Below are 24,913 nucleotides of genomic sequence, written 5' to 3' on the forward strand. Positions count from 1 at the left end.
ATATACTAGACCTTGATTTGTCATATTATAACTATTGATAGATACATGTAGATGTAATTTGCTCGATCATCTGTCATTCTAATTTACAAAAACTGAAACTCTCTCTCTCTCTCTCTCTCTCTCTCTCTCTCTCTCTCTCTCTCTCATTCAAGTCAAGAGCGGTTGTGTCTCAACTCCGCCTACTACGATCTGATTAGACAAGGGTCAGTAAAACATTACGCTGAAACATTTCTAGAGTTACCGCCAATTAAAAGCTTTAACGTAGTTTGCTATTATTACTTATTAGGTTTGTTACTGACTGTGTACAGACATTTGTGGGGTCGGTAAAGTTCATAGAAGGCGAGGCGGAGCCGAGCCTTCTATGGACTTTATACCGATCCCACAAATTTCACATTAATAACGTCAGGTATCTGTGGTTGCAGACCACAGACGATCGATAGTTTAAAACAGTGAGCGGTCTCAGAAATGATAACTCCGAGTTATTCATGAATATTGTAGTTTTGTCTTTTGGTGCGAATTAACTAAGACTGATAAATGATGTTTTGGTATTTAATATTATAATACATGTGAAATGTGCAAGATGGTTTTATTTGAATGAGTGACATTTGTTTGGTTAATGTGAAATCTACTTGTACAATTAAACCTTTAATTGGTTTTCTTTATTTTTTGGTAATGAGCATTTTAAGGAGGCCGACTTTAGTTTTCATTGCGCATGTTTTTTTTTTCACATTCTTGTAAAATAAAGTGTATTTCTACTTTTTATGAATTTTCTTATTTCATATCATCTATAAAATTGAAACAGTAAACAAAATACAGATAAAAATATTTAGATTTTTTAAGAAAAAAAATTATTTTTCAAACAATTTTTCTGTGGTACTGAAGGTGAGCGTTGCCATTGTGCTTTTATGACGTTATAAAAAAGCGTTATAGGAGAGTGTTATAAGAAATAACATAAAACAAAAAGTAAAAATCGTACGTTATTCAAAATTTGTACACATGCAGATTAATGCTATCCTCGGAGTTTTTTTCTTCTTAATTTTTGAATGAATCCATTATACTAAACTACATTTGTAATATTCCAAATATATAGAAAATGTTGTGTTTATTAATATTTTGAGATGCCCCCAACTTAAAACCTGGCGGTAGAATTTCAAATCGTTTACATATAAGATAGAACATAATTATTACTAATCACATATGACAATTTGAGAAAAAAAAGCTCTTGTAGTATATTTTAATATGCTTCGAATTTCGGAAAATGACATATTCCTAGATGTATATATTCCTATAATAGTAAATGTACCTGTATTTTGAGATAGCCCCTAAAAATAACTAAACGGTCGATTTTCTTAAAACTTCGTAAATGAACTGAAGTTGGTGTAAATTACATATAGATAAAGAATAAAGAGTTTTGCTATTGCAGTTTTTCCACAAAAAAACCCAAATCGGAATTGTTAAATCGTGTCCAATGACTCATGCAAGGATCCAGAAAATTTTCCCGGGAGAGGGATATCTATGTCTATTACAGGGGGATTTGTTTTTGGAAACTTTAGTTTTTAAATTTAAGAATTTGAGGCTTGTTGTATATAAGTGTCATAATGATGATCTCAACTTGATCTACATCAGTAACCTCATCAGGGTTATAAAATAAAACAGACTTCATACAGATAAATGGATGGACAGACAGACACTAATAGACAGAAATGATGATTTGATATACTATGCAATCATCAAATTAAACATAATTATAAACATAAGACATAGATTTTAAAAACCAGTTTCTCCACATGAACAGTATATAGCCATTACAAACTTCATTACTGCACTTGGTCAGTATAAACACCTTTTGAATTGATATCTATCAATTGTATTTCTTATAGCATATGCATTATCATAATATATATTCTTTTACAATACTAATTCTTAATTGTATGCATTATATGTCCAAATTATTCATGACTTTTGGAGTTTCAGAAATGGTTTTCAAATCAAAGTAAATGTAATAAATCATAAATGGTAGATTACCACTGGTTTGGTCCAGTTTCATATTTCAGGATATGTTGTGCTGCTTATTAATTGTCTTAATATTATATCATAAATGTTGAAATAAATATTGTCATCCTTAAATTACCAAATAAATGATCCAGGGCATCAATCGGGAAAGGCTTTATCAGGATGAACATAACAAACACAATAATCTGATTATCAGCTCTTCTCTTCATCACTCATGGTTTCAGTTCTTTACATTAGTCTTATATTTTTCCGCATTGTGTCGTGTATTAGGAATGACCTCGTTAACACATACCAGTGATGTTCTCATCTCTTGGAGGTTTGAAAAGTCTGTATTAAAAAAAACAAACTGATATTACTGGTACTATTACTTATTTAACATATAAGAAGGACTTATATGAAAGGATGATTTTAAGAATCTACATGTATTGTTACAGTAGAAAAATATATAAAATTCATATAGGCATATCATGAAAGTGTATGCAACATAGACAGACAGAACCTTATATAAATGGATTATTCTATATAAAAATTTGATATCAGGTGAAAGTTGTCAACATTTTATTCTAATCTTGAAAATTTAAATTAATGTTACTTAACTTGACAATTTCATATCTTATATAACTGTGTGTATTTAGAAATCTTGCGTTTTAATGATTTGAAACTAATGGGAAAAAAATAAGAATTTGTGACAATAATGAACCCAGCACATGAAATCTAAATATGATGTGAGCAATTCTATCAACCGATAAACCATGATATACTAATTTTTCTTTCAACTGTACTTTGATTTTTACAGTTCAATAAAGGTGAATATCAGTCAGCTGTTCAAATGTTTTCACAGTACAGAGAATCAACATTATCAGTTATTGATAGTGAATAAAAGATTAATTCTTCATGTTATGAACTATACTGGCATGCGACCAGTTCTCGCCGAGTACCATTTCTCGCCAGTACATTGTGACGTCGTTTATCAACACATAAAATTATAGACGAAAAATGACGTCACAATGTACTGGCGAGAAATGGTACTCTGCGAGAACTGGTCGCACGCCAGTATGTGCTAAAAAAATCATCAATACAAACATATAACCTATTCCTTACAAATATACTGTTCAAGCTAATCTGCATGAAAGTGTTTGACTAAAAATATTTTGTGAGTAAATGTTGGTAAATAAGCTTGTCATATGCTAGAGTAAACTCAGGGCCCTCTATGCGGTCAACCTTACCATTTATCATCAGATGGTTAATTTCATTTAAGAAAATTCGAACTAAAATTGTGATTATTTTAATTACAAACACTGACTGAATTAACAATGAATAATTTTTATGTTTGAACAAATTAGGATTATTGTGTAGCTATTCTGCATATAGGTTAGGCGATATTGTTTTCACGTGGATAATATACGAGCATAATAATCTGTAACGTTAACTGTTAACATAATACAATATAGCACATGTCATGATAAGACACCTACCATGCTTACTGCTTGCAAATGGCAGGTTTAGATCACAGGGAACTGGTGTATGGTCTCGTCCTTTTTTCCATTCCCTTTTTATGACACCCGACATCAGTTTGTGTTCACAATATTCGTCATACACTAATAATATCCATCAGTTTTTGTCATTCCGACTTGTTGTTTACATCGAGATTTGGGAAATTACCGGAAATCGGCGCAAGTATGTCGTAAACTTTAAGTTTGTAAATGATTAAAATAGTAAAACCTTTTGATGTAAATGTTGATATAAATTATATTTTATGCAAATTCATAAACTTACACATTTTATATCACTGTTTTAAACCTTAAATTAAGCAAATAAACCGTCGATGTGAAATACGATTGCTTGTCGCCAGACGACAGTTCGCGTTGCGCAATGAACTTGTTTTTGTCAGGTTCACATATCCTTAAAAAAATCTGGAAAACGAAGTTTGGACAGAATGACAGACAACACACAGGTTTTCTTTACTGTCTTATGCATTCCATGACTTCAGAAAAACACAATTTGAAATTTATTCAAATATGAGTTGATATCACAATGAATTAAAATTTATTCAAATATGAGTTGATATCACAATGAATTAAAATTTCAGAAGTTAAACTATATCCTCAGAAATCTGGTATACATAAGTTCATATATACATTTTTCAGTTTCACGGAAATTATCAGCTAAAGCATTCTTTAATTGGTATTATTTCAATTCTTTGTTCTTCGTTTCTTGTAGATAGGTATCTTTACAATTGCAGATCTGACATTGGGATCTACTCCACAGATAACACGCATATGGGTTTCTTTGAATCTGTAAATTTAAAAAAAATTCATTTGTAATATGTGATATCGATCAGCATGGTATTACATGTCCAATATATAGCAATACAGCTACATATACATGTACATGTATGTACATTAATGTTAGAATGCAGAAGTATCTGTAATTTTAACAATTGTACAAAGACTTCATGAAATACTTACCCACGTTTTGTAAAGTAGCAGAGTAAAGTCAGGGGAATGGTAACCTGATTCTGAGTCGTCGCCGACGAGGAGCTCCAGGAGTTGGGGGGTCCACAGAGCTGCCCGGGTTCCGGGGGTTAATGATGAGTGGGGCGGGCGGGGGTGGGGGTGCTGGCTGGGATGGTGGTACGTTTGATTGTTCAGCCCCGGCTAAAGCAAAAAAAAATCATTCTGCGGAAATCATTACAAACTAGATGCTGTCATTAGACAGTAATACCCGCACCAAGTGTTTGCCCCTAAATAACACTGTTTTGTACCAGTTTAATTAAAAATGAAGGCCACATGCAAGCTCCGGTAATACATTTAAAAATTATAATATATCCCTTCCCATATGATAATACACATGAGCAGCACTTTATGTGCAATTTGGGGTTGAACTGTTTGCAGTGTATTTTCAGTTAATCAATAATGTTAACATTTCATGTCATAGAAAGTATAATGGTCTATATAATTATTACAAACAAAATTAAAAATTAAATTATGCCCCCTCCCCGTGGCGGTTGCCGGTTTTAGAATTGCTTCTGTGTGCCTACATGTACATAATCTAGTGCACAGATTTAGACAAGGGGTGGGAGTGAGGGGTCAAGACCCCCCCCCCCATGAAAATTCATTTATATCAATTGTAAAATTACCAAAAAATACTCCTTGGACCTCAATGCTCTTACAGACATGTAAACGCTCTAACCCATAGCGCTTCAATGTTAGGTAACATTATTTGGGGGGGGGGGAATAATTAATTAATATTTAATATACTTTATTGTTTATATCAATAGGAAGTATACATCACAATATGCAGGTGTCCTGCACCACCTTAAAGCTGTTATTTACCTAATAAAATAGTGAAAGTGGATTTGAAGAATAGGTCATAAAAATACATGCATGTTACAAATAACTGATCTTTGTCTGAAGTTACAGTACACAACACAGGTCTGCAGGTCTCATTAGCGGGTACTAGTTTTACCCAGCTCTTCGATTAGATGGGTTCACGTCTGTGTTTTCCATATGCAGAAAAGGATTTCTTAAGATCAACTAAAGGAATTCATTATTGTGTTTTAATTGGATTATCATTATGATGTTGACCAATATAGAACACTGTGCCGGATAATTATGCCAGTGCCAAGGTGGCATTTTTGCGCCCGCTTAAGGCGCATTTCTCTAAAATTTCATTTATGTCAAATGATAGACCATAGCCTAGAGAGTTAATAACCACCTTTGACTCAGGTGTATCTCACCTGACAGGTGAGATATTCACCTTTAAACATAAATATCCCATAGGAAAAAAAAAATTCCCCTAGGAGAAATCATGTTCCTGTGGGAATTTTACAAAATCCTATAGGATAAAGACAATTCCTACAGGATTTCAAAGTTTTCCTGTAGGAAATTTTCCTCCTGTGGGATATTTATATTTCCTATGGGAAGAAAAAATCCTATAGGATAAAGAAAATCTCCCATGGGAAAAAGAAATCCTATAGGATATTATAATTTCCTGTAGGAAAAAAATCCTCTTTAATATTTCCTCTAGGATTTTTTTCTCTCCTACAGGAATTAGTTGGCCACAGTAACATTTTTCTGTACTCCTATAGGAAAAGAAAACTCCCATGGGACTTTTTATAAAACATTAATTATTGATATATTTGTCAGGCTGTTTTACTCTACAAGATATATTAGCCTCTATAATTCACAAAAATCTTCAACAAATATATTATTTCCAAATTTCATTTTGATGTGGCAATTATTTATTTTTTTATAAAGACGATGCCATGAGATTTATAATGATATAGGGTATTTACACCATTTGTTTAAAGGAAAAATTATTAATATTTTGCCTTTCAATTAAAATACTCACAATGCTGACAATTTAAGGTGGTGTTAACTAAACTAATTCAAGCACATAAATCAGATTCTCAATGATAAGTTACTCGAGACTGACTTATAAATGTTTGCATTAGTTCAATGTCTCTAGATTTTCTCCAACCTGCATTGAAGAAAAATCCATTGATGGTGGCATTGTCTTCCAAAAACATCTCTTTTTCTTATGACAAGTGTGACAGTCAGCACAAAAAGGTATGCACTGTCTCTTTAGTGTGCCTAAAATATTATAGAAATTTTGTAGGTAAATCATATTAAGAAGTAATATCTGAATTAAACACGATTCTTGTCCTGCTTAGTGCACAACTCTTCAAAAACTGACAGGTTGTATATAAAATTGACAAATAATTAACTGTTTAAAAACAAAAGTATTGTTTGTATATACCAACATTATATAATCTTATTAAATAAGACATAAAATTACGATAGATCTATATGCGATCATAAACTTGAGATTACACATTAAATCTATTAGACAGCTCTCCGACACTGTAATTCGAGAAAATTCGGACCACAAATAAATCTCGCTTTTTTTACTATAAGTATCTATTTTTCATCTAGCAATCAATAAAGAACAAAAAGATGTATTTTAGATTTTAAGTGCAACTGAGTTGCAATCAGTTGAATTACCTTTAAAACTGGACAGAAATACAAACTTAGCAACACAAGTTTGCCCGAGTTGAAAACCGGATGTAATAATTTATTATTACAGACAAATCGGGGCACAAACGTTTCGGTTAGAACAGTCGATCTGTGGTGTACTATAAGAATAATGCCATTCAAAAAACTTGAAAATCTGAAGAGTTACTTTCTTTGTCCATATGAACACCGTAATATTATCAATTTTACATCTATAATTATGAACACGATGGATTAGGGGTAGATCGGGGGGGGGGGGGTGCTTTAAAATAGCATTATAACGTTACATGCAGTACCAGAGTGTGTAATGCTTCATACATCTTTATAGTAAAACCAATATTTAGTTCTAATTGACTTTAGCAGGAGGTTGTTACATGGCGTCCGCGGCAATATTAAGGTATAAATATCGGTATAATTATGTTGAATTATCGGGGAAAGGGTGTGTGTGTGTGTGTGGGGGGGGGGGGGGGGGTACTTAATTACTTGATGGATTTTTGCTTTTCATTAGAGTGTTACGATGTGAAAATAGATAATAGAATGCTCAGAACCGATAATAAATATATTACTTTGAATATAAAATGTTTGAAGTGAAAAAAAAGATATCATGGCTGAAAAAAATTACTTATATACAGAGGTGAAGCAAAGAAACAAAGCCGATCCGAGGCGTGTGACAATTTAATTTCAACACGTGTATATCTATACGAGGATTGTTAGAGAAGTTCGTGGACAAAGTAATTTACGGCAAAATTACTGTGTACAGGATGAAGTATGTTTTATGAACTGACTACCAAATGAAAAAAAAAAGTCTGCAAAAAATCACACGAATTTTTTCACACTTTATTTTTTTTTTCCAAAAGATTGAGCGATTTTTACTTTGCATGATTTAGATTAAGAACTTGTCTGCGAACTAACAACCCTCATGTGTATATATTTATATATATATATATATATCAACGGAAGGCTGTGTATACTACATATTTCAATGCATGCTTGAATTTATTTGTCAAATTTGTATCGAGCCGAGAATTGGGAACTGTTACTGGGCATTGCTGGATTGATATAATTCTGATTTTTGTGGCATTATTTGGAAAATTTGGAGAAAAATCAACGCCGGCAATGAGAACCGAACCTACGACCCTTGGGTCCGTAGGCACACGCGCTACCATATGCGCTACGGCGCACTTTATTATGGTACATGTAATTAGATATTTGAATGATATCATAAAGGACCATTAACTGATTATTGAAAAAATGAATGTTGTTGGGTTTTTTTAACTAGCAGATTTTAAAATCCCCTTACCTATTTTTATACTCATCAGTTATGATTTATCATTTTATAATCGTTTCTCGTTTAATTACCCAGGGGCGTCGGAAGGTACATGTATTCATACTCGGGCGGTAAATTTTAGGGGGGGGGGGGGTTAAACCGAATTTGACTGGAAATGCATGCATATATTCTGTATTCTTTTTGCTTGTTAAGATTTTCAAGATGAGTCTGCCCCGATTTTCAATAACGATGCTACGAGTACGTGCCTATACTTGTATGAATATTTTGTGAGATCCAACAATTAAAAAGACATAAATTAATTAAATAATGGCTCTGAGTGCCGAATTATTTTTTAGAGGAAATGGGTGCACTGGTCAACAGCGATACATCTTTGCAGAAAAAATCCGACGAAGGCCATACAATAGATGATCAACATAACATGTCGTTCAACCATTCAAATATCGCTCTTTTTATAGTCCCTATATCAAGAGGGTGACCAAAAGGAGAAGAAGTTCAACTAAATAAACACTGGAATTAATTTCAATCGCATACTTGTACCAAGTACAAAATTATTTTAATATTTAAATCTACTTCCAACCCCCATTGCCTTAAGGTGGAATAACACACCTTGAAAAAGTCATTCGAATTAACTTTAAATTCTTTGATTATGAAAGATAAAATGATAAATAAACTATACATATGTCAAATAAGCGAAAAATTTGCAAATTGGGGATAAAAAAAGGAATATCTTAAAAAATCAATTCAGTAAGTAACAACAAAAGCCCCTAGCTGCGGGATTCGAACTCGGTATGTACGGATCACAAGCCCGACACTTTATCCACTCGGCTGTGAAGTAGGTTACATGTTGCCGTCGATAAAATCCTTTTAATAAAACAACATGTCGTTTTGATCAGAGGTCAGCCATTTTATGACGATGTGTTATTCCACCTTAAATCCCAATCCCCAATTCAGAAGTGATATGCTTACTGATCAGAGCCGTTTGGATTTGTTCACAAATCAAGATTATATGAAAAGGTCCAAGTGTGCATATATTTTAATATCCATTATGAATGCAAGTCTAGAATGCGTCGCCCTTTTCATGCCTGAGATATCAAAAGCTAGAAGTCCATTATAAACTACCCAAAATCACGAAAATCTTAATCCGTGGGGGGGGGGGGGGGGGGGGGGGTAGCGCGTAGTCTACCTACATGTATATTCAATGATTAACATACTCCCAAAAAAAAGTGGGGGAGGGGGCGGGGGGCAACTCCATGATAATTCAATTTTAACAAAATCTTTGCTGCGAGAAAAAGTGCCCCCCCCCCCCCATGCTACGTGCCTGATAAATAAATTGGTGATGATGACATAATTATGGTACGCACACTGCAAGAATGTGATTGTGACTTACATGTAGTAAATTAAAATTGGAAGAAGGTGGTCACTTTCTCTTTTTTCCGTTTATATATGTACAACAATTAATTCAATAGAAGTGTATAAATCATTCTTTTTTTACAAAAGGGTGTTGTTTGACATCCAGAGTAATGGCAGACCCCCCCCCCCCCCCTTCGATTACTTCGTTCCTGCTTTCACGTGTGCACTGCTCGATCGGACACCTGTTCTCACGAGTCGTGTGTATGTACCTTTGCTCTGTTGATTGTAGCATTAGGAGAACAATAGGGTGGTTAATTGGTATACACAGAACGTGCCCGTTACAAAGACACTTAAGAATTCTTAGTTAATTGCAAGGTCTGTGAAAGAACAATAGGTACTAATGATGTATACACAGTGTGTCTCCTTGGCTTATCTCAGGCAAGCCCACTCTCATCTACGTAACAAAAACACCCAGGGCTACTAATTAAATTATTCAATCAAACACAGTATTGAAAGACAAATGTAAAATTATTAAAACGCACATGGAGCTATTTCTTTGCTGCATTTTCCTTCATTTGGGAAGGGTCTACGGATTTTTTTTTAACTTGTTTACTCTAATTATTTATAGATATTATAAAGGTACAAACGCCAAATTCTGCACGTTAATTTCACCTAGGTCCACTTTTCAATGATAGAAAATCTTAGATTATTAGAATATTAGACTATTTAAAGCAATATGAGCTGTATTTTTTAGAGATTTATTTTACTGCAAAAACCTGTTAGTATAATAAGTCTGCCTGTAACTTAAACTTTTATGATAGATAAGATTTGTGAATATCATTAATTTTTGTCAGGAGAAATATTTCACTTATAAGGAATATATATGGCCGAGCAATTTTGTACAGGGCGACAATAATTCAATTTTGCTCCAATTAAGGCTTCTTAATGGCTTTTCCAAAAAAAAAAACAGAGCTTACAGAAATTTAAAAACCATGATATTTTTTTGTCATCTTTGAAACATGTATATGCTATCATACAATGCATTAATTTGTAGTGATGAGGTTATTTCTTAAAATTATTAATATTTTCATAATCTAATTATTTATATATAATACTAAACTGACCAAGTTAAATTTTCAAAAGTCTATAAACTTGATCAGCTATAATTAACTAAGATTTGCATGTATCTTTAGCTTTATTTGGGTCACACAAAATTGTAGATCATAATTAAACACATACTTTTTGCAATAAACAAAACCTCCTATATGCTATTATGTCAGGTAATCAGTAACAGGCTATTGGTGAATTTGGATGGTACATGTAGATGAACATGTACATGTATTATCACAATAGAATTTCACAATCAACTGAATACTTGTCACTCAGATTTATAAAATTGATATTCCTGATTCATACCAGTAGGATTACTAGATAATGAAATTCGAATAATGACTATGCATGGTTTTATTCATTAAGTAAACATACATGTAAATGTCAAGGAGAAGGAAAATACATTCAATGACATAGTGGCTAGCTTTTTTATCAATCTTTTTAGTTGTATTAATACCAATCAATTTAAGGTACTTCATTTTTTTAATATGAAGATTGAAATTTGTGACTACTGGTTTTAGCAGTTCTTGATCAGTTAAGTTGTATTTGATAATTTAAATATAATTACACCTCATAATATATTAAAGAATATAAAGGGTTGTCTGAAGCAATCTACATGTAACTATACAAGTATTTAGAACTAGTTGTACTTTTTTAATACAGGTATAATTTTATCACATACATCATACATGCATATTGAGATACAATGTATGTAAATTTTCTAAATACCACTGTGACAGTTTTTTCTGTTGAATAAAGAAATGTCAATTAGATATACACGTAGTGGCCCGGGTAGTGTATTTCTTACATGTGGGTTGGGGGGCAGGGTTGTTAAAATTTGTTAAAATTGTTCTGCATGCAAAGGTAAACATAGTCCTGACTCTTAAGATTTCCATATGATTACATTTACTAGAAGAGCCCCATCTCAATTTTTTTTCTAAAAATTTTACATTTTTTACCTTTTCACTGGCAGGCATGAACAAGCCCCAAGCAACTGCTAGAAGCAACTGTTCTCTGGATATTGTCTACCCATGCCAAAACCTATCGATTATTTGAGGGGACCCATGCATCCTGTTTTTCAAGCACAAATCCAGAAGTGAAAATTTTGACAAATTGTTACAATAGCATTTTCTTTCCCTATTTGATAAAAAAAACTACCAATACTAAAGTGTAATTATACCGGTATATTGATCAACAATGGACATGTGCCCCACTCCCCAACAAATGATTGCAATTTCAATTTATATGTATGTTTTAATGTTATTTTTTTCTTCATGTACCATATGTTTGAAATGGTTTTGAGCGAATAAATGAACTGTACTGAACAATAATTATTCTGACTGCCCCTAAAGTAACCATTCAAATGTCAGGTCCCCCTCCCCCCCTTTTTCAAAAATTTGACCGGTCTTTCACACAAAACTATAAACATCCACTGCCACCTTTGACATTTAGTCTGGAAGTTTATTTCTCACAAAAACACTTTACAATCAGAAAGCTAGGTTGTGTAATTTAAGGTAGAAATTTTTAAATTTGATCATACTTAATTGAAAAATAAAAAAGTTAATTTAATTCTGATTTAATAACACCCCCATTCCCGGCTGAACCAATCACCTTGTAATAATTAAACTGTTTCTGTAAGGTTTTCAGGATAATAATGACCACTTTTAATTATTCAAAAGTCATTTTTATTACAATCAGTTAAATCAAGAAAGCGTAAATTCCTGTAAAAATGTAAAAACATTGACTATTCCCCTTCAAATGAAATGTTTCATGTTATATTTTACCCCTTGTCTGTAATTTAATTGCAATGTCACTGTGTAAAGCCAACACAACAGTCATAGCTGCAAGATGAAAAGTTTTCCGGTACTTTCAGGATTCTCATGAACTTAATATTAGTCATTAGGGACCCATATGTTGCATACCAATTTCAACAGAAGACATCTCTCTAACTAATTATAATCATTAAAAACTATTTCATGACTTTTAGCAACACTTATACTTCACCAAATACAGTCATTAACATGTATAAATAATCCGAAACTGACCCTTGCTACCTTTACCTTACACTAACATCCTATAAAAGGGAATTTTGAATAGAATAAGAAAGCATATGCAGTTCTAAGAAAAAGTAAACACCATAATGCCAATTTCATTGAGGTTTAAGAAAAAATATAACCATTTAAGTGAACCCACCGTCTCCACTTCACTAGTATATATAAACACAGATTCATGAGGCTTTCCTTCAGTAAAACATTTTTAATTAATAATCGTTAAGAGGTCAATTGCCGTTGAGTCTCCTCTAATAAGAAACCTGCAATACTGCAAGTATCTTCATGATATCATTATGATAAAAGCATCACATCACAAAGAAATACCCTTGCATGAATACCCTCCCTGTATCTTTTGATTTTCATAAAGTGCAGTTTAAACATGGTTAAAAATCTTTCACATATAGTATCATAAAACCTATGGCAATTAGTTTCCTTGAGTCAGTTCTCACACATTTTTGAATATGATCATCAATACTAAAAATTTACCATAAATTTTTAATAAATTGGATGATTTGTAGCATTTTCAGTGAAAACTATATATTCCATGAAAGGTGAGCCAACAATCATATTCATTGGATATGTTATCGATCTAAACTCTGGTTTCTAGTACTTAATTCAATTAAAACTCAAACACACCCCAGTAGCCATGGTAGCTGGAGATTTGGATTGGGGGGGGGGGGGGGGGGGCGCTGGCGATTTGGAATGGGGGGGGGGCTTTAAATATTTTCATTGGGGTTTTCCTCTTTCCTTTTAACTTTGGTATAAATACATGCACTTACACTAGAGTGGAAAGTACTTAAAACAGGGTTTTAAAGTTGTAACCTCTTGCTAAAAAGTAAGAGAAAATTTTACACCTGATCAAATAACAGAATTGCACGAGTGCAGTTATTGCTAAGATATACCCAATGTGTAAAATACCAGGTTAATTGTCAACATACGCTAACCAAGTATGACTCCCTCTTCACGTTTGTGTATACAACAGAGTTCATAATCGCATTTTGCTGCTCCAGCCCTGAACAATGAATACACTGCAATAGTATTAAACGGCACATGTAATTTATGAAAAAAAAAATTAAATAAAATTGAAAAAAAACAACAACTGTTTTTCATTATGAAGACGACGAACGCCGCTGCTCGTGACAATTTGTTGATTGATTATTATGATATTTTAAAAAACGAAATAACTGCAAAACAGATAGTATCGTGCATTAGCTCCCCCAATTAAATGTTCGGATTTTAGTCAACACCTGTCGTAGTCTTTTAAGCGCTTACTGTTACGTTATTATTAGTCTGGAAAGAACGATCTGAAACAAACACGATGCAATCCTCTGACACACTGTTTGGACTGAATCATGCATTTGTAAATTGTTTCTCGTGTTGATGATTTTCCGAGAATTTAATTTTCGATGTCGTGAATCAGTTCTCTAAACATCGCCAAATATAACTCATTTGCTGTAAGTATTTTGGATCTTTGGTATTGTAAATGTAAGACACCTGTGTGCTGCTGTGTACTGAATAATTTGCAAACTTTGCTTGAAGGATTGGAGAAACTTGGTTTCGTAGTTCATTCTCATAATATCATGGGTTCATCATCTTGATGGACAGAAAATCTCAGACACTATGAGTAATTCCGAAATATCTGTTGTTTACCTGGCCTTTTTGACGAAGTTGAAATTTACTTTCCAGGTATTCCTGACTATTGAAATAAGAGAGGAACTTGTAAGTTGCAAGAACTTGTTTCCGATCCTTTTGTGTTACTTACACAATAAAATATGTTCAAATCATTGAAATAAAAAAGCCAGGAAAATGTAAGATATTTCGGACTAACTACTAGTATCTGACTATGGGTATGCTGTAGTTGAACATTGCATAATTGACCCAGTTTCTTTTAGGATTAAAAAAAAGTGTTTTCCTTTAGAAATATTGTCTTCTTTATTTAATTGCCAGCATACTTTTTTATTGCAACACTACAGACTACATTTAGACAAAAACTTCAATGAGATATATAAATTGTCCAATTTAGGACTAAGTCATGCTAAGGATGTATAAATTAACCATGTACATCGTTGGCTAGTATAATAATTCCTATAGGAATTTTTAATTTCCTAAGGGAGAATTTACTCCTACAGGATAATATTTTTCCTATGGGAGAAAAAAAATCCCTTAGGAGAAAATAAAATTCCTAGAGGAAATTATTTTCCTACAGGAATATTTTAATATCCTATAGGAAATTATTTTTTTTAAACTTCCTATAGGATTTAATATTTTCCTACAGGAGAAATATTTCCTACAGGATAACTTAAAAATCCTGTAGGAAATGTCTTTATCCTATAGGATTTTGTAAAATTCCCACAGGAACATGATTTCTCCTAGGGGAATTTTTTTTTTCCTATGGGATATTTATGTTTAAAGGTAAATATCTCACCTGTCAGGTGAGATATACCTGAGTCAAAGGTGGTTATTAACTCTCTAGGCTATGGTCTATCATATGACATAAATGAAATTTTAGAGAAATGCGCCTTAAGCGGGCGCAAAAATGCCACCTTGGCACTGGCATAATTATCCGGCACAGTGTTATAGGTAAGCATAATACATGTAGTAGCAGTAGCACAATATAATGAGATGCCAGCATACATAAGTTCTACTTTCACTTTCTAAATGTGATCTCCCTTTGACAGCATACTGTATCATCATCTTTTAATATTTAAATAAGCTTATCATCGTTACCTATCCTATCGCATTTGTAAGTTTCTGTCATTTTAGTTGCAAAAGTTATTTTTTTTCATTTGTCAGACTTGCAGTATTGAGTTGACCCCATATTGACCCTAGTGTATAAACAATTTCTTTTTAAATTTGTATATAAATTACATGTTAGTAAGTGTAGACACTTATCATTTTTATATGAGATATAATAGGAAGGAAGGAGTATTTCTTTCTTAATGTATTATAATGCATCAAATACAATGTAGGTCATGACCTTATGGGACTGGTCTGACCCCACGAAAAATTGCTCATTTCCAAAATGTTAATGTGCATCAGGAGAGAAAAAGCAATCAAGAAATGATTTAAAATTTGCTACTGTACACATGTAAGAAGAATGTATTAAGAAGACTGAATCTTTAGAACCAGGTTAGATTGGGGGGGGGGGGGGTGAATGTGGAGTATAAACATTTATAACTTGAATCATTTATTATTATTAATTTTAACTTGTCAGCGAATACTAGTTATTGATCCCAAGATAGAAATATGACCTCTGATCATATCTCAATAGATCATTTGTCAAATATGCAAGGTGTAATGTAATATTTTTTAAGAATAACATTTTTTACCAGTTTATAAAAGTTTTTAGATTTTGATTTTAATAGATCATTCGACAACGGGGGGGGGGGGGGGGGAGGGGGGAGGGGGGGGGGCAGGCAGTTTATATTTGAGTTTGTTTGGGTGTGGGGGTTCCAGGTCATATATTTGACAATTTTTTAATGTAATTTAAAATAAGACTAAGCCATACTACAGTCATGAACATGAATAGTATAGAACAAAACACAAACTAAACATGTATATATACATAGGAAGTATTACAAAACATAGATGATTGATGTTATTCCTCCTTAGGTCATGGCGCATCAGGCCCCGGGGCCATAAAACTTAGACAGGCTTACTTATGATCTAAGTCTCACTTTTACAAAACGTAAAGGAACATTTAGTGGAAAAGTGAGACTGAAATCAAAATAGAGCTCGTCTAAGTTTTATGGCACCAGGGCCAGATCATTATGGCATGTAAGTCATGACCCTAAGGGGTCATCCTGACCCCCTTAGAATCAGAACTTGTCAATTATCTTTAAATTATTGATGTTTTATGATCCTATCTCTATTTAATCTTTATTATTAAGTCTCCCGAATGAAATTTGGAGACTAATTGTTTTTGTACGGTTCTTAATACATGTTTTCGGGGGGGGGGGGGGGGTCAAAAGGGTGTGGGGTCGAACATTGCACCTTGTAGGAAGAATCTTAGACTCCATTGTAAATGGTTACTTGAAAACGGACAAAGATAATAATATAGGGTTTTCATAATCATATATATATTGACTGTTACTGGCAATTAGGGTTTATTAGATCTGACCCCTGGGGTCATCCCAATCCCCCAGGAATTTGAAATTACCATATATCTAAGAAACTGTTATAATCATGACCCCTAAACCATATATATTCATGTTTCTGATGTCAAGGGGCATCACATGTTATGTAAGGCATGGGCCCTCTGGGTGGTCATGACCCCCTCAAACAGCAAGTCCCTTAATATCGTCAAAACAGTTGAGATCCTCACCATTAAACCATATATATTCTTGTTCCTTGTGTCAAGGGGCATCAAACGGTATGTAGGTCATGGGCTCCGGGGGTGGTCATTACCCCCCTCGAATAGGAAGTGCACGAATATCTCGAAAACGGCGAGATCCCCACCCCTTAACCATATATATTCTTGATCCTTAAAGGGCATCAAAAGGTATGTAGGTAAGGGCCTCAGGGTTAAATTTAATTTTTCAAAACAGTAATGCACATCATTGGAACAGTTCCTATCATATTCCAAGATATGATGTGTCTATCCATTAAATCATAAAAGGAGTTCTAGGATCTATGTTTTTTTTAAGTGATAAACGTCAATTTTCTGCTACTTTTTGACTCCCTGAATGAAATTTAAATTTTTAAAACCTTACTGCACATCTATAGAACAGTCCCTATCATATCCCAAGATATGATGTGTCTATCCATTAAATCATAAGAGGAGCTCTTGGATCTATGGGGTTTTTTCAGTGATAAACGTCAATTTTCTGCTACTTTTTTGACTCCCTGGATTAAATTAAAAATTTTAAAACTATAGGACAGCCCCAATTATATCCCAAGAGATGACGTAGCTACTCCAACAGTTTTAAGAGGAGTTCTGGGAACCATACTTGTTTTGCAAAAATATGTCATTTTTTGTTGCCCACTGATCCCCTTACTAAAAAAATTATTCTGGAACCTGATCACACCTCAATATGACACCCCAATCATATTCTAGAAGATCATTTGGCTACTGCCAAAAAAAATTGACGTTTTTGAAACCAGTTTTTTTGTAAAACAAAAACACAACGTCATTTTTCAGCCATTAAATGACCCCCAGGACAAAATTGAAAATTCCGAAACCTTATTGCGCATCTATAGGATACCCTAAAACATATTCCAAAAGACGATTTGTCTACTTTTGAAAATGTAGGAGGAGTTCCAGGAAGAAGGTTTTTTGTGAAAAAACATCATTTTTTACTAATTATTTGACCCCCAGGACTATCACAGAATTTTTGAAACCTTTTTACAAAACCACATGATATCCCAAATCAAACTCCAAGAGTTCAGTTTGCTGGTTTATAAGATGTAAGAGCAGTTTGAGAAAGTAAAACGTAACAGACGGACGGACAGACGGACAGATGGACGGACGGAACAGGGTAACAACAATATACCGGTACCCGAACTTTCTTTAGAAAGTGCGGGTATAATGATGTACATTTCAACAATTCTGCCTTGCAGAAATTCAAAGCACATACACATTCCAATGAGGAGAAGAACTTGTGATAAAGAAACTTATTTCTGTAACATTCAGAGATGTGGACCTAAATCATATTGAATAGAACCTAAAAAATGTAGTGCCTAGTTGGAAGCTAAATTTAAATTACGGAACATGAATACAATCAGGGTTGTCTCTAAGACCCGGGGGGTCTTAGACCCGGGAATTCCCCTGCCTATAATGCCTTAATTACCCGTCTATTATTGCATTTCAAATGCAATGTAGCTATAAGCAAGACCCCCTGACCCTTCTACTTATTACTTATTCATTTCTTCCTTCTATTTCAATTTTTAGAGACAACCCTGACACAATATTTAACACTACTAATTACTTGTTTGCATTCTAGGGCCCAAAGTTGGTCTTATCTTATTTGTATTGGATTAATAAATACATACCGATTAATGGCAGAAGCTCCCCTGTGGCGGGGTAGGAGGGAGGGGTGGTAGATGATGGACTGGTACTTGGGGAAGTTGATGACGTCCATGGGGATGAACTGAGAACAGAACGGGAGGACGTTGAGCTCTGCCCCCACAGATTTGTACTCCTCCAATACTTCTGGAATGGCCACTTTCTTCATCTGCCATCTTTTGTACTTAAACACAGGGATGTTGTCCTTGGCTGCTGCCAAAGCTGAGTAATGCAGAGAGAAGGGATAGAAAAAATTATTAATTAATTAAATTATGATTAACCTGCATATAGTTTAGTTTAATAAGGTTTTCTTTGTGTCTTCAAAATTTGTTGATAAATATTGAAAGCTCTGGAAAATATTGTTAATTATACAGTCATGTATATTATGAATTCAATGTTTTGGTTTCATTTTTTTTTTCATTTAGCTGATATTTGCAAACTCAACGCAGACATTTTGTATGAGGAACAATGCAGTCTGACGTACAACGAAGTGAATTAGTAGGGGCTAGCTTTAGTCAAGATGACTGTGGCATATTGTAAGCTAAATAATGTGATACAAATTATGGGAGTTATGGCCTTGATCTCCGTCAACGCCCCATCGACATGGAGAGAGACTAGTCCTATACAGATATAACGTACTGTCAGTGAAATTGTATGAAATATAATGACCTTGATTTTCCTAAAAACCCAAAGAGAGCCCTGATTAAATGTATTGTACTGATGGCAAAATGTATATAATGCTAAAAATACTGTTACAGTGTACAATAATTCACGTGTGTGTGGTGTTCAATAAATTCAGTGTACGCAGGGTACAATATCTTCAGTCATGATCTAGGTTCAATCTTGAGTCACCTTTTAAAAAAATAATTTTTCCCCTCTCTCTAACGACCGTATGACATAAACAGTTTTTGACTTTGATGTTTTCAGAGCTTTACTTTTTGTCTTACTAAAAAGAGAACAGTATTCAGATGTTCTCAATAATAAAGGTTTAAAATTACTTTTTTATTAAACACACCTTTAAAAATATTAAATTCCTAATCTGCCAACCTAATTTTTTTTTAAGATGCAAGTGCCTTGACCTTGTTTCCAAATCTACTTCAAAATAAGGTCAAAATCAAGACTCCTACTGTCTTATGAATTGTCACTGAATATTAACCTTTAACATGTCAAATCTGGCCTATTTTACCTGATAGGTATATCTTGAAAACAATAACATTTCATGTTTGAGGAAAAAAATGTAAGATAAGGAGAAAGGGGTTTCTGTGATTTACTGCACTGCATGACCACCTCCCTGCCTGATATCTTTCAAAAAGAACTATGAAACCTATAATTTTGGCGAAAAACTTGAAGATCTGGTCTACAAAATCATGAATTCAGTTTTCCTTTCAGGTGTGTGAGAGTAAAGAAGACAATTTTTAAACATTATATGCATTAATACCTATACATCCATTTTGGCCTTGCCCTAGAGTCAAAACCCATACTCCAGAGGACATGAATTTTAGTAGAGGACTTCCTGGTAAACATAATTATGAAGTCATTTTTTCATACTGATGTGTCAGAAAAAAGAAGAAGATTTTAAAACATTATATGCAATAACACTACATATGTATATTGCCATATTGCCCCCCCCCCCCCCCATGTCCTGAACCCCTGACCAAGGGGCCATGAATTTTACAATTTAGGTAGAGGAGTTAGTGGACATGCTAACCATGTATTCTTTTTTTTGCCAACATGTTTGGGAGTAAAGAAAAAGGTTTTTAAGATTTAATACATTTTTACTACATGGCCATATCAGCCCCACCCTAGAGATGAACCTCTGACACAGGGGTCATAAATTTCACAATTTTGGTAGAGGGCTTCGTGGACATCATAATCATTCATTTAGTTTTTAACAAAAATATATAAGGATTAAGGAATCATTCTTTGAGTATTATGAGGTGATGATTTCGGTCGGCGCGTGATCAAATCCAATAAAGCCCAAAGGGCTTTATGATAGATTTGATCACATCCCGACCGGAATTATCATCTCATAATATTCAAAGAATGATTCCTTATTACTAATATTTATAATTTTAAGCCATTGAACGGTTAACTATTTAAATATAAATAAGCAAACCCCGCTGGCGCCCCAATTTGTAGTTATGGGTTTTATAGTACAAAATCGATACGTAGCGTTATCACAGGCAAAAACACTGGAAAATGTAAATATATGGGAGTAGAGAAGAAGATTTTCTAAGATTAAATACATTTTTACCATATGGCCATATTGGCCCAACCCTAGCTAGAGCCAGCACCCCTGACCCAGGGGCCATGAATTTCACAATTTTGGTAGAGGGCTTCATGGACATCATAATCATGCATTTAGTTTTTAACAAATATATATGGGAGTAGAGAAGAAGATTTTTTAAGATTTAATACATTTTTACTATAAGTTACATCATACGTCGAAATGAAATTAGAAACTTCAATGCATTTATTCAATGAGTGTTATAACAAGTTAAAAAAATTGTTACGTACATATTTCTTTTTTTAACATGTCAGCACTGAGTGCATTATCATAACTACTGTTAAAAAATATATATATATATGCTTTTATGGAAAAGAGGCAAAAATAACATCTTCATTTTGTAAAAAGGCCCTATAGAGATTGAAAAGCTGTACACTACAAAACAACGTATAGAAAAGATTACCATATATTAACACACAAATGAGGTGATATATGACTGTTCCTTATCCTTTTAACACGTATCAATTAATTACTGTTAGTAAAATCACGACTAGATATTGCAGCATGCGGTCTGTTTGATCCGACATCTGGACCAGACTATCGACTACAGCTAGACTATACAAGCATGATAATGGTGCAGAATTGAGGATTAGTCATTTAGTGGCCTACATTTTTGTTATCTATATTACCTGAGAGGTAGAAAATAAACGGACAAACTGTCTCGATGCAAACATTGTAATCGGGGACGGTTTATCAGTCCGACTTTTGTCTTATGACTGCCTTGTCCCGATACCGTCAGAGTATGGTTGGCGGGGTCAAGGTCAATTGACGTGCCAAGTTCTAACCCGCATTTTGATTGGTTGCTAGAACGCACACCTACAAAGATGATGATTTTAGCATTGATTCAGTACCAGTACATTTAGGCCCGTTTTTCATATCATCATTAATTTTAATCACTGCAATTTTTTTTTCGGATTTAAAAGAATCTCCCAATTTTTAATATTCGCTACAATGTGTTAATTAATGTTATTTTAGTTTTATTCAGCCATCCGCACTTATGATAGTGAACTGTTGCTAAATTTTTTTTTTAGAAAATAACAATGTGTTACTATTTCATAGCTCATGGGTCAGTCAATAAAATAAGTTTTTTGGTGCTTTATTGATAAAATTTCAAACTCCTGTGCTATTTCTTATATAAGCGTAACCGATCTTATTAAAATCAAGAATTCACAAGCCCATTTCATTGTGATTGTGCTTCATCCGACAATAAAATGAAAGGAGCTTGCGATGGTTTGATTTTAATCACACTGTGTATTTATGTAAGGAAAATGTGCGGATCTAGAGGGGAGTCCGGGGGTGTTCCGGATAAAAAATTACAATAGAAAGATTTATAAGAAGATTGAGTTGACTGACGGGTTTGATTTTGTGAAAAGGTTCGACCCCCTCCCCCTTCACCCGGAAAAAAATCTAGAAAACGTCTGATAAATTAGAATAAAGAAAATATATTTACCAACTTTTTTCCTCTGTTGTGAATATTCAATCAGCGTCCAATCATGAATGATTAAGGTTAAAAAGTAATTATAATAAGCTTGAATCTGAATTAAAAAAGCTTAATTCCAGGTTAATACATGTATCACAGTTTACATGGAGAACAATGTTAAAACCGCCAAAGCTTAGACTTCCTTTTAAGATGTATAGCTTACATTTTGCTGCAGACGACAATTAGGAACAATAAAAAAAGGGGGGAGGATCCGGGTCGAGTAATATGTATAGTTTGTTGTAATACAGTTATTTATGTTGTCTAAATACCATGTTCTTTCTCATAAGGGAATTTTTTCTCACTCCATTTAATATGTAAGTCTTTGACAAATCATAGACATACACGCCATATATACATTGTGTATATATGTCTGTGGACAGATTTATACTTTCAATCGTAAAAACTAGATGAATCCCAATGTTTTATAAAAAACTTGAATTAAACATCAGTACAAAAATCATACAAAGAAACATTTGTCAAGTTTTTGATATTGCTACATGTATGTACCTATAGTACGACTGTCCCAAGTTATTGCTTCCATCACCTTTTGATGGTTTTTAATAAAAATACACATACATGTACCTGTGAAAGAAATACAGTTGAAATCGATAAAAGGGAATATATCCGGGTCATTATCAAAATATGCAGCCTTTTGCGTCAGTGTCAATTTAAAGGGGGAAAAATAATGTTCTGGGGAATATATACAGTACCATTGGATTTTAGAAACTTAAACCCATATTGTTGAACAAATAAATCGACAATTTTACTGCTTAAAGTATAAAAAAAATATTATTTGTTATGAGATTTCAGTGAATTTATGTTGTCATTAAATTTTTCCAACGTCTTTAACCTACAATATCTTCAATAATATTGATGTTTTATTCCAAAAATCGCCGTTAATTTTCAAAACAACATTCATATTTTAATTTCTGCTATGCTCCTTAACAAGTTCTCTTTTAAAAACAGTGAATTTGATGAGATATATGCTTGTACAAAAAGTTTTTGTCATTGGTGTTACAAGGCAAATTATATAAAAATATCTTAAAATACATCAAGTAAATAATATTGTACTACAGTTGGAATCCCCCAGATCATAGTGACATCATTCCCTGCTACTAAAAAGATAAATGTATCAGTGATGACATCATTGTGATAGAAAATATGGCAGAAAATGTTAGTATGCTCCGAAAAATACAATGTAAACTGTGTCAGTGGGATAACGTGCTATTTAAGGTTTTCTATTATGAAAGAACAAAAAAGTTTTTCACATAAATGATGAATGTTTATCACATTATAACATAGGCTAAGTAGCTTAGTGTAGTATCTGTTCTCTTGGGTCATACTGCTACATTTACTATGGATACATCAGTGGTATAACGGTCAGTGGTGTAACCAAAAATTGTTGTTACACCAGTGAAAAAACTGTTACACCACATGACATTATTTAATTATTTTACTTTTTCTTCCATTTCATTTATATTTTGAGCATTTTGAACAATTGTTATTTATCAATTTTACAAGTTAGACACTGTCACAATAAAGAAAGCTTGACTATTTAATTGCAATTGTGTTTTCTTAATCTGGAAAATGAGACCTGTTACACCATTGACATTATTTGAAACACCATTGACATTTTGTATGCTCTAATTATGTTTTACCCATTTAAATACTTGATTAAAAGATAAAAGTAAAAACAAATTTATTCTAATAAAGAAATGAAATTATACACATCATATTTTTATTAAAAAATCGAATTTTTTAATGACTTATAGTGTACAATAATATATGTTATTCCACTGACATTTCACATTCCCTATTATGTTATACTAAAATCTTTCAAATACTTAAAGGTAACAAATGCTAGCCGAGCTTCAAAAAACATATATAGACAAAGAGGAAGTGTATATGCATTGTATGCATAGATTTTGGAGAAAATTGGAGAAATTTCAATTTTATTATCCAAAGTGTATGATTGATATGAGCTGGTATAGTATTGAAGATGTTGTTTGTGAGATTGATGAGCCGAAGAAAGTTCGAACTCGGTACAAGGTGGATAAAAGTGTGTGGATGCCAATAGTAAAAAATATAACATCAAAGAATGAGTGAATTCATGTAAAAAAAACATCTACATGCCATTTTTGTGTCAGTGGTGTAACACTGATTATAAGTGGTGTAACAGTGTGTCTATCTTCAGATTATGAAAGAAAGAGGCACGAACACTTTTATTTAAGATCAAATTTTTCATGTTTTAAATGCAATCAAAAATAGAAATTAGTTTATTTTACAAAATTTAACACACTTATCTCTTATTTATT

At 33.2% G+C, this 24,913-nt stretch overlaps 1 protein-coding gene and 1 pseudogene across 1 annotated transcript in view; one reads left to right on the top strand and one right to left on the bottom strand.

The window, feature by feature from the left end:
• LOC128160910 (acetylcholinesterase-1-like) overlaps positions 1–24,913 on the top strand; it is a 128,465-nt pseudogene that overhangs the window by 86,767 nt on the left and 16,785 nt on the right.
• The window catches only part of LOC128160327 (uncharacterized), a 52,217-nt gene that overhangs the window by 16,950 nt on the left and 10,354 nt on the right, over positions 1–24,913 (bottom strand). The gene's annotated exons all lie outside the window — the stretch shown is intronic.

Source organism: Crassostrea angulata, chromosome 8 (assembly GCF_025612915.1).
Source record: "Crassostrea angulata isolate pt1a10 chromosome 8, ASM2561291v2, whole genome shotgun sequence".
NCBI lineage: Eukaryota > Metazoa > Mollusca > Bivalvia > Ostreida > Ostreidae > Magallana > Magallana angulata.